Here is an 8,630-nt window from a genome sequence, read left to right as displayed (position 1 = left end):
AAACACAGAAGTGGAAGGAAGATCATTTGTTTTCAACTACACTATTTCACATCATACATTTTATAATGAAGCTAAATCCATAAGTAGCCTGAAGCTAATTTATACTGAAGCTAGATCCCTAGGTAGCTTGAGGCAAACGTATAGTTAAGCTGAAACCCCTATGAACGCTAAGGCAATGTTTTATGAAGCTAAACCCCTATGTAGCCTGAGGCTAATGAAATTAAATGTCTATGTAGCCTGAGGCTAATGAGATTAAATGTCTATGTAGCCTGAGGCTAATTTATACCTAAGCTAAACCCCTATGTTGCCACAGGCTAATTTATACCTAAGCTAAACCCATATGAGGCCTGAGGCTAATTCATACCTAAGCTAAACCCATATATTGCCTGAGGCTAATTCATACCTAAGCTAAACCCCTATGTTGCCACAGGCTAATTCATACCTAAGCTAAACCCCTATGTTGCCTGAGGATAATTTGTAATGAACCTAAACAACGATGTAGCCTGAGGCTAATTTATAATGAAGCTAAACAACGATGTAGCCTGAGGCTAATTTATAATGAAGCTAAACAACGATGTAGCCTAATTTTTAATGAAGCTAAACAGTGATGTAGCCTGAGGCTAATTTTTAATGAAGCTAAACAACGATGTAGCCTGAGGCTAATTTATAATGAAGCTAAAGAACGATGTAGCCTGAGGCTAATTTTCCATACAGATTTGATTCTGGGAAAGTTTCCAGCGTGGGTCCTGTTTGTTGAGGTGTGTTGTGATTAGAAGTTCTCATGCTAGGTCCTTGGATCAAACAGCCTGAAACGTGGCATGTCTTTACAAGGACTGGAGTGGTGGGATCACAACCCTTATCATCTCTCTACTTCTCCCTCTCTCTCTCCCTCTCTCTATCCCTCTCGCTCTCACTCTCTCGCTCCCTCTCTCTACCCCTCTCTCTCTCCCTCTCTCTCTCTCGCTCTCTCTATCCCTCTCTCTATCACTCTCTCTACTTCTCTCTCTCTCTCCCTCTCTCTATCCCTCTCGCTCTCCCTCTCTCTCTCTCTCTCTACTTCTCCCTCTCTATATCCCTCTCTCCCTCTCTCTATCCCTCCCTCTATCCCTCTCTCTCTCCCTCTCTCAATCCATCTCTCTATCCCTCTCTCTATCCCTCCCTCTATCCCTCTCTCTCTCCCTCTCTCAATCCCTCTCTCTATCCCTCCCTCTCTCTCCCTCTCTCTATCCCTCCCTCTATCCCTCTCTCTCTCCCTCTCTCAATCCCTCTCTCTATCCCTCTCTCTATCCCTCTCTCTACTCCATCCCTTCTCTCTACTTCCTTGGATCAAACAGCCTGAAACGTGGCATGTCTTTACAAGGACTGGAGTGGTGGGATCACAACCCTTATCATCTCTCTACTTCTCCCTCTCTCTCTCCCTATCTCTACTTCTCCCTCTCTATAATTCTCCCTCTCTCTATCCCTCTCTCTACTTCTCCCTCTCTCTATCCCTCCCTCTCTCCCTGTAGCTATCCCTCTCTCAATTCAATTAAAAAAAATTCAATTCAAGGGCATTATTGGCATGGGAAACATGTGTTCACATTGCCAAAGCAAGTAAGGTAGATAATATATAAAGTGAAATTAACAGTAGACATCCATCATACAGAAGTTTCAAAACAATAAAGACATTACAAATGTCATATTATATATATATACAGTGTTTTTACAATGTACAAATGGTAAAGGAAACAAGATAAAATAAATAAGCATAGATATGGGTTGTATTTACAATGGTGCGTGTTCTTCACTGGTTGCCCTTTTCTCGTGGCAACAGGTCACAAATCTTGATGCTGTGATGGCACACTGTGGAATTTCACCCAGTAGATATGGGAGTTTTTCAAAATTGGATTTGTTTTCGAATTCTTTGTGGATCTGTGTAATCTGAGGGAAATATGTCTCTCTAATATGGTCATACATTGGGCAGGAGGTTAGGAAGTGCAGCTCAGTTTCCACCTCATTTTGTGGGCAGTGAGCACATAGCCTGTCTTTTCTTGAGAGCCATGTCTGCCTACGGCGGCCTTTCTCAATAGCAAGGCTATGCTCTCTGAGTCTGTACATAGTCAAAGCTTTCCTTAATTTTGGGTCATTCACAGTGGTCAGGTATTCTGCCGCTGTGTACTCTCTGTTTAGGGCCAAATAGCATTCCAGTTTGCTCTGTTTTTTTGTTAATTCTTTCCAATGTGTCAAGTAATTATCTTTTTGTTTTCTCATGATTTGGTTTGGTCTAATTGTGCTGCTGTCCTGGGACTCTGTAGGGTGTGTTTGTGAACAGAGCCCCAGGACCAGCTTGCTTAAGGGACTCTTTTCCACGTTTATCTCTCTGTAGGTGATGGCTTTGTTGTGGAAGGTTTGGGAATCGCTTCCTTTTAGGTGGTTATAGAATTTAACAGCTCTTTTCTGAATTTTGATAATTAGTGGGTATCGGCCTAATTCTGCTCTGCATGCATTATTTGGTGCTCTACGTTGTACACGGAGGATATTTTTGCAGAATTCTGCGTGCAGTCTCAATTTGGTGTTTGTCCTATTTTGTGAAGTCTTGGTTGGTGAGCGGACCCCAGACTTCACAACCATAAAGGGCAATGGGCTCTATGACTGATTCAACATTGTGTGCACCTGCTGACTCCATTTACAGGTGTGTGTTTCTGTCAATGGTCTAGGTGCTGAGGGTAAGGCGCTGTCAGGCGCAGGACACAGAGATGAGTAATAATCGTAACTTTACTCAACAAACAATCTTCCATCAAGGAGGACGAATATCCAGAACACATAAATGAGACAACTTGACAACAATAAACACGCACAAAACCATGATGGAACCAGATGGTTAAATAGGGAATAAATTATAACGTAATGGAAACCAGGTGTGAACAATCAAGACAAAACAAATGGAAAAATAAATGTAGATCGGTGGAGACTAGAAAGCCGGTGACGTCGAAGTCGTGACAATTCTAGATCAATATAGATATAATATGTGATCTAATTCTTGAACCATGCAGATGTAATATGTGTTTTAATTCTAATTCAGATATAATATGTGTTTTAATTCTAATTCAGATATAATATGTGTTTTAATTCTAGAACTACAAAGATATAATATGTGTTCTAATTCTAGAACCACAAATACGTATATATATATATATATATATATATATATATATATATTTGTTTTAATTCTTGAACCATACATATATAATATGTGTTCTATTTCTAGAATGACAAATATAAATGTGTCCTAATTCTAGAACCATACAGATATAATATGTATTTTAATTCTAGAACTATACAGATATAATACGTGTTTTAATTCTAGAACCATACAGATATAATATGTGTTTTAATTCTAGAATTGTACAGATATAATAGGTGTTTTAATTCTAGAACCATACAGATATAGTATGTGTTTTAATTCTAGAACCATACAGATATAATATGTGTTTTAATTCTAGAACTGTACAGATATAATAGGTGTTTTAATTCTAGAACCATACAGATATAGTATGTGTTTTAATTCTAGAACTATACAGATATTGTATGTGTTATAATTCTAGAACTATACAGAGATAATACAGTATGTGCTCTAATTCTATTTCCTGGTCAGAAACTAGGTTGAAGATAAGGAATCTTAAGACAACTTATAAATTCTATGCAGAAGCTTTCGAAAATGAACACAAATGAACTCATTTGACCAGCCCTATTGTAGTAATGTAGTAATAAAGTAATAAAGCTGATGTAGATCATTTGAAAAACGTTTAACTGAATAGAATGACAGTAAAACAGGCTGAGTAGTTAGGAGATTCACTACAATTTTTGTTAATTTTCCAAACTTTCTGTAGGGGAGAGAGTGGAACCTTATGCAAAATTATTAATTTGATAAAATATTTAGGAAGAGGTTGTAATTTCACAGAGTCTGTGAAGGAAGAAACCACATGGAAAAAGTGGTAAGCAAGTTACATTCAAATAAATAATTTTGTGAACAAACTCTAGCGCTTGACTTTTTTCCCACTTGAGGTCATCAGGGAGCCAAGTGTTAGAGTGTTGGGCCAGTAACCGAAAGGTTGCTTGATCGAATGAATCCCTGAGCTGACAAGGCAAAAATCTGTCGTTCTACCCCTGAACAAAACCCACTGTTCCTAGGCTGTCATTAACTGACTTGCCTAGTTAAATAAAGGTTAAATACAAAATACTAGCTCTGACCTGGCTGATAGCTACTGTAATTTGGAAAACATTTACTTACTGTGATATGTGGTTGTCCCACCAGCTATTTTTTATATATGTTTTTTTTAATTTCACCTTTATTTAAGCAGGTAGTCTAGTTGAGAACAAGTTCTCATTTACAACTGCGACCTGGCCAAGATAAAGCAAAGCAGTGTGACACAGACAACAACACAGAGTTACACATGGAATAAACAAGCATACAGTCAATAATACAGTAGAAAAATAAGTCTACATCAAATCAAATTTATTTGTCACATACACATGGTTAGCAGATGTTAATGCGAGTGTAGCGAAATGCTTGTGCTTCTAGTTCCGACAATGCGGTAATAACCAACAAGTAATCTAACTAACAATTCCTAAACTACTGTCTTATACACAGTGTAAGGGGATAAAGAATATGTACATAAGGATATATGAATGAATGATGGTACAGAGCAGCATAGGCAAGATACAGTAGATGGTATTGAGTACAGTATATACATATGAGATGAGTATGTAAACAAAGTGGCATAGTTAAAGTGGCTAGTGATACATGTATTACATAAGGATGCAGTCGATGATATAGAGTACAGTATATACGTATGCATATGAGATGAATAATGTAGGGTAAGTAACATTATATAAGGTAGCATTGTTTAAAGTGGCTAGTGATATATTTACATCATTTCCCATCAATTCCCATTATTAAAGTGGCTGGAGTTGAGTCAGTGTCAGTGTGTTGGCAGCAGCCACTCAATGTTAGTGGTGGCTGTTTAACAGTCTGATGGCCTTGAGATAGAAGCTGTTTTTCAGTCTCTCGGTCCCAGCTTTGATGCACCTGTACTGACCTCGCCTTCTGGATGATAGCGGGGTGAACAGGCAGTGGCTCGGGTGGTTGATGTCCTTAATGTCCTGGAGGGCAGGTAGTTTGTGCCCGGTGATGCGTTGTGCAGACCTCACTACCCTCTGGAGAGCCTTACGGTTGAGGGCGGAGCAGTTGCCGTACCAGGCGGTGATACAGCCCGCCAGGATGCTCTCGATTGTGCATCTGTAGAAGTTTGTGAGTGCTTTTGGTGACAAGCCGAATTTCTTCAGCCTCCTGAGGTTGAAGAGGCGCTGCTGCGCCTTCTTCACGATGCTGTCTGTGTGAGTGGACCAATTCAGTTTGTCTGTGATGTGTATGCCGAGGAACTTAAAACTTGCTACTCTCTCCACTACTGTTCCATCGATGTGGATAGGGGGGTGTTCCCTCTGCTGTTTCCTGAAGTCCACAATCATCTCCTTAGTTTTGTTGACGTTGAGTGTGAGGTTATTTTCCTGACACCACACTCCGAGGGCCCTCACCTCCTCCCTGTAGGCCGTCTCGTCGTCGTTGGTCATCAAGCCTACCACTGTTGTGTCGTCCGCAAATTTGATGATTGAGTTGGAGGCATGCGTGGCCACGCAGTCGTGGGTGAACAGGGAGTACAGGAGAGGGCTCAGAACGCACCCTTGTGGGGCCCCAGTGTTGAGGATCAGCGGGGAGGAGATGTTGTTACCTACCCTCACCACCTGGGGGCGGCCCGTCAGGAAGTCCAGTACCCAGTCGCACAGGGCGGGGTCGAGACCCAGGGTCTCGAGCTTGATGACGAGCTTGGAGGGTACTATGGTGTTGAATGCCGAGCTGTAGTTGATGAACAGCATTCTCACATAGGTATTCCTCTTGTCCAGGTGGGTTAGGGCAGTGTGCAGTGTGGTTGAGATTGCATCGTCTGTGGACCTATTTGAGCGGTAAGCAAATTGGAGTGGGTCTAGGGTGTCAGGTAGGGTGGAGGTGATATGGTCCTTGACTAGTCTCTCAAAGCACTTCATGATGACGGAAGTGAGTGCTACGGGGCGGTAGTCATTTAGCTCAGTTACCTTAGCTTTCTTGGGAACAGGAATAATGGTGGCCCTCTTGAAGCATGTGGGAACAGCAGACTGGTATAGGGATTGATTGAATATGTCCGTAAACACACCAGCCAGCTGGTCTGCGCATGCTCTGAGGGCGCGGCTGGGGATGCCGTCTGGGCCTGCAGCCTTGCGAGGGTCAACACGTTTAAATGTTTTACTCACCTCGGCTGCAGTGAAGGAGAGACCGCATTTTTCCGTTGCAGGCAGTGTCAGTGGCACTGTATTGTCCTCATAGCGGGCAAAAAAGTTATTTAGTCTGCCTGGGAGCAAGACATCCTGGTCCGTGACTGGGCTGGATTTCTTCCTGTAGTCCGTGATTGACTGTAGACCTTGCCACATGCCTCTTGTGTCTGAGCCGTTGAATTGGGATTCTACTTTGTCTCTGTACTGACGCTTAGCTTGTTTGATAGCCTTACGGAGGGAATAGCTGCATTGTTTGTATTCAGTCATGTTACCAGACACCTTGCCCTGATTGAAAGCAGTGGTTCGCGCTTTCAGTTTCACACGAATGCTGCCATCAATCCAAGGTTTCTGGTTAGGGAATGTTTTAATCGTTGCTATGGGAACGACATCTTCAACGCATGTTCTAATGAACTCGCACACCGAATCAGCGTATTCGTCAATGTTGTTATTTGACGCAATACGAAACATGTCCCAGTCCACGTGATGGAAGCAGTCTTGGAGTGTGGAGTCAGCTTGGTCGGACCAGCGTTGGACAGACCTCAGCGTGTGAGCTTCTTTTTTTTAGCTTTTGTCTGTAGGCAGGTATCAGCAAAATGGAGTCGTGGTCAGCTTTTCCGAAAGGGGGGCGGGGCAGGGCCTTATATGCGTCGCGGAAGTTAGAGTAACAGTGATCCAAGGTTTTTCCGCCCCTGGTTGCGCAATCGATATGCTGATAAGTCTTGTTTTCAGATTAGCCTTGTTAAAATCCCCAACAACGATGAATGCAGCAACGGATAAATGGTTTCCAGTTTGCAAAGAGTTAAATAAAGTTCGTTCAGAGCCATCGATGTGTCTGCTTGGGGGGGGATATATACGGCTGTGATTATAATCGAAGAGAATTCTCTTGGTAGATAATGCGGTCTACATTTGATTGTGAGGAATTCTAAATCAGGTGAACAGAAGGATTTGAGTTCCTGTATGTTTCTTTCATCGCACCATGCCTCGTTAGCCATAAGGCATACACCCCCACCCCTCTTCTTACCAGAAAGGTGTTTGTTTCTGTCGGCGCGATGCGTGGAGAAACCCGTTGGCTGCACCGCTTCGGATAGCGTCTCTCCAGTGAGCCATGTTTCCGTGAAGCACAGAACGTTACAGTCTCTGATGTCCCTCTGGAATGCTACCCTTGCTCGGATTTCATCAACCTTGTTGTCAAGAGACTGGACATTGGCAAGAAGAATGCTAGGAAGTGGGGCACGATGTGCCCGTCTCCGTAGTCTGACCAGGAGACCGCCACGTTTCCCTCTTTTTCGGAGTCGTTTTTTTGGGTCGCTGCATGCGATCCATTCCGTTGTCCTGTTTGTAAGGCAGAACACAGGATCCGCGTCGCGAAAAACATATTCTTGGTCGTACTGATGGTGAGTTGACGCTGATCTTATATACAGTAGTTCTTCACGACTGTATGTAATGAAACCTAAGATGACCTGGGGTACTAATGTAAGAAATAACACGTAAAAAAACAAAAAACTGCATAGTTTCCTAGGAACGCGAAGCGAGGCGGCCATCTCTGTCGGCGCCGGAAGTCTTGGTGAACAAATGTGAACAAATGAGGTAAGGTGAGATAAGGCAAAAAAAGGTGTAATGGTTCTCTTCTTCCTCTTCCTCTGAAGAAGAGGTGTAGCAGGGATCGGACCAAGACGCAGCGTAATTATAATTCATGGTTCTTTTAATAACGAAACTATACATGAAATAGACTACAAAACAAGAACGGTGAAAACCCGAAACAGTCCCGTGTGGTACAAACACTGACACAGGAGACAACCACCCACAAAACCCAACACAAAACAGGCTACCTAAATATGGTTCCCAATCAGAGACAATGACTAACACCTGCCTCTGATTGAGAACCATATCAGGCCAAACATAGAAATGGACAAACCAGACACACAACATAGAATGCCCACCCAGCTCACGTCCTGCCCAACACTAAAACAAGGAAAACACACAAGAATGATGGTCAGAACGTGACACATGGTGGCGAAGTAAATACAGTATAGCAAGTAAAACACTGGAATGGTAGATTTGCAGTGCAAGAATGTGCAAAGTAGAGATAGAAATAATGGGGTGCAAATGAGCAAAATAAATAAATACAGTAGGGGGAGAGGTAGTTGTTTGGGCTAAATTATAGATGGGCTATGTACAGGTGCAGAAATCTGTGAGCTGCTCTGACAGCTGGTGATTAAAGCTAGCGAGGGAGATAAGTGTTTCCAGTTTCAGTGATTTTTGTAGTTCGTTCCAGTCATTGGCAG

This window comes from Oncorhynchus masou, unplaced genomic scaffold (genome assembly GCF_036934945.1).
Source record: "Oncorhynchus masou masou isolate Uvic2021 unplaced genomic scaffold, UVic_Omas_1.1 unplaced_scaffold_1377, whole genome shotgun sequence".
NCBI classification, from domain to species: domain Eukaryota; kingdom Metazoa; phylum Chordata; class Actinopteri; order Salmoniformes; family Salmonidae; genus Oncorhynchus; species Oncorhynchus masou.
The sequence above is the reverse complement of the archived record's forward strand: the minus strand, read 5'-3'. Positions refer to the sequence as shown.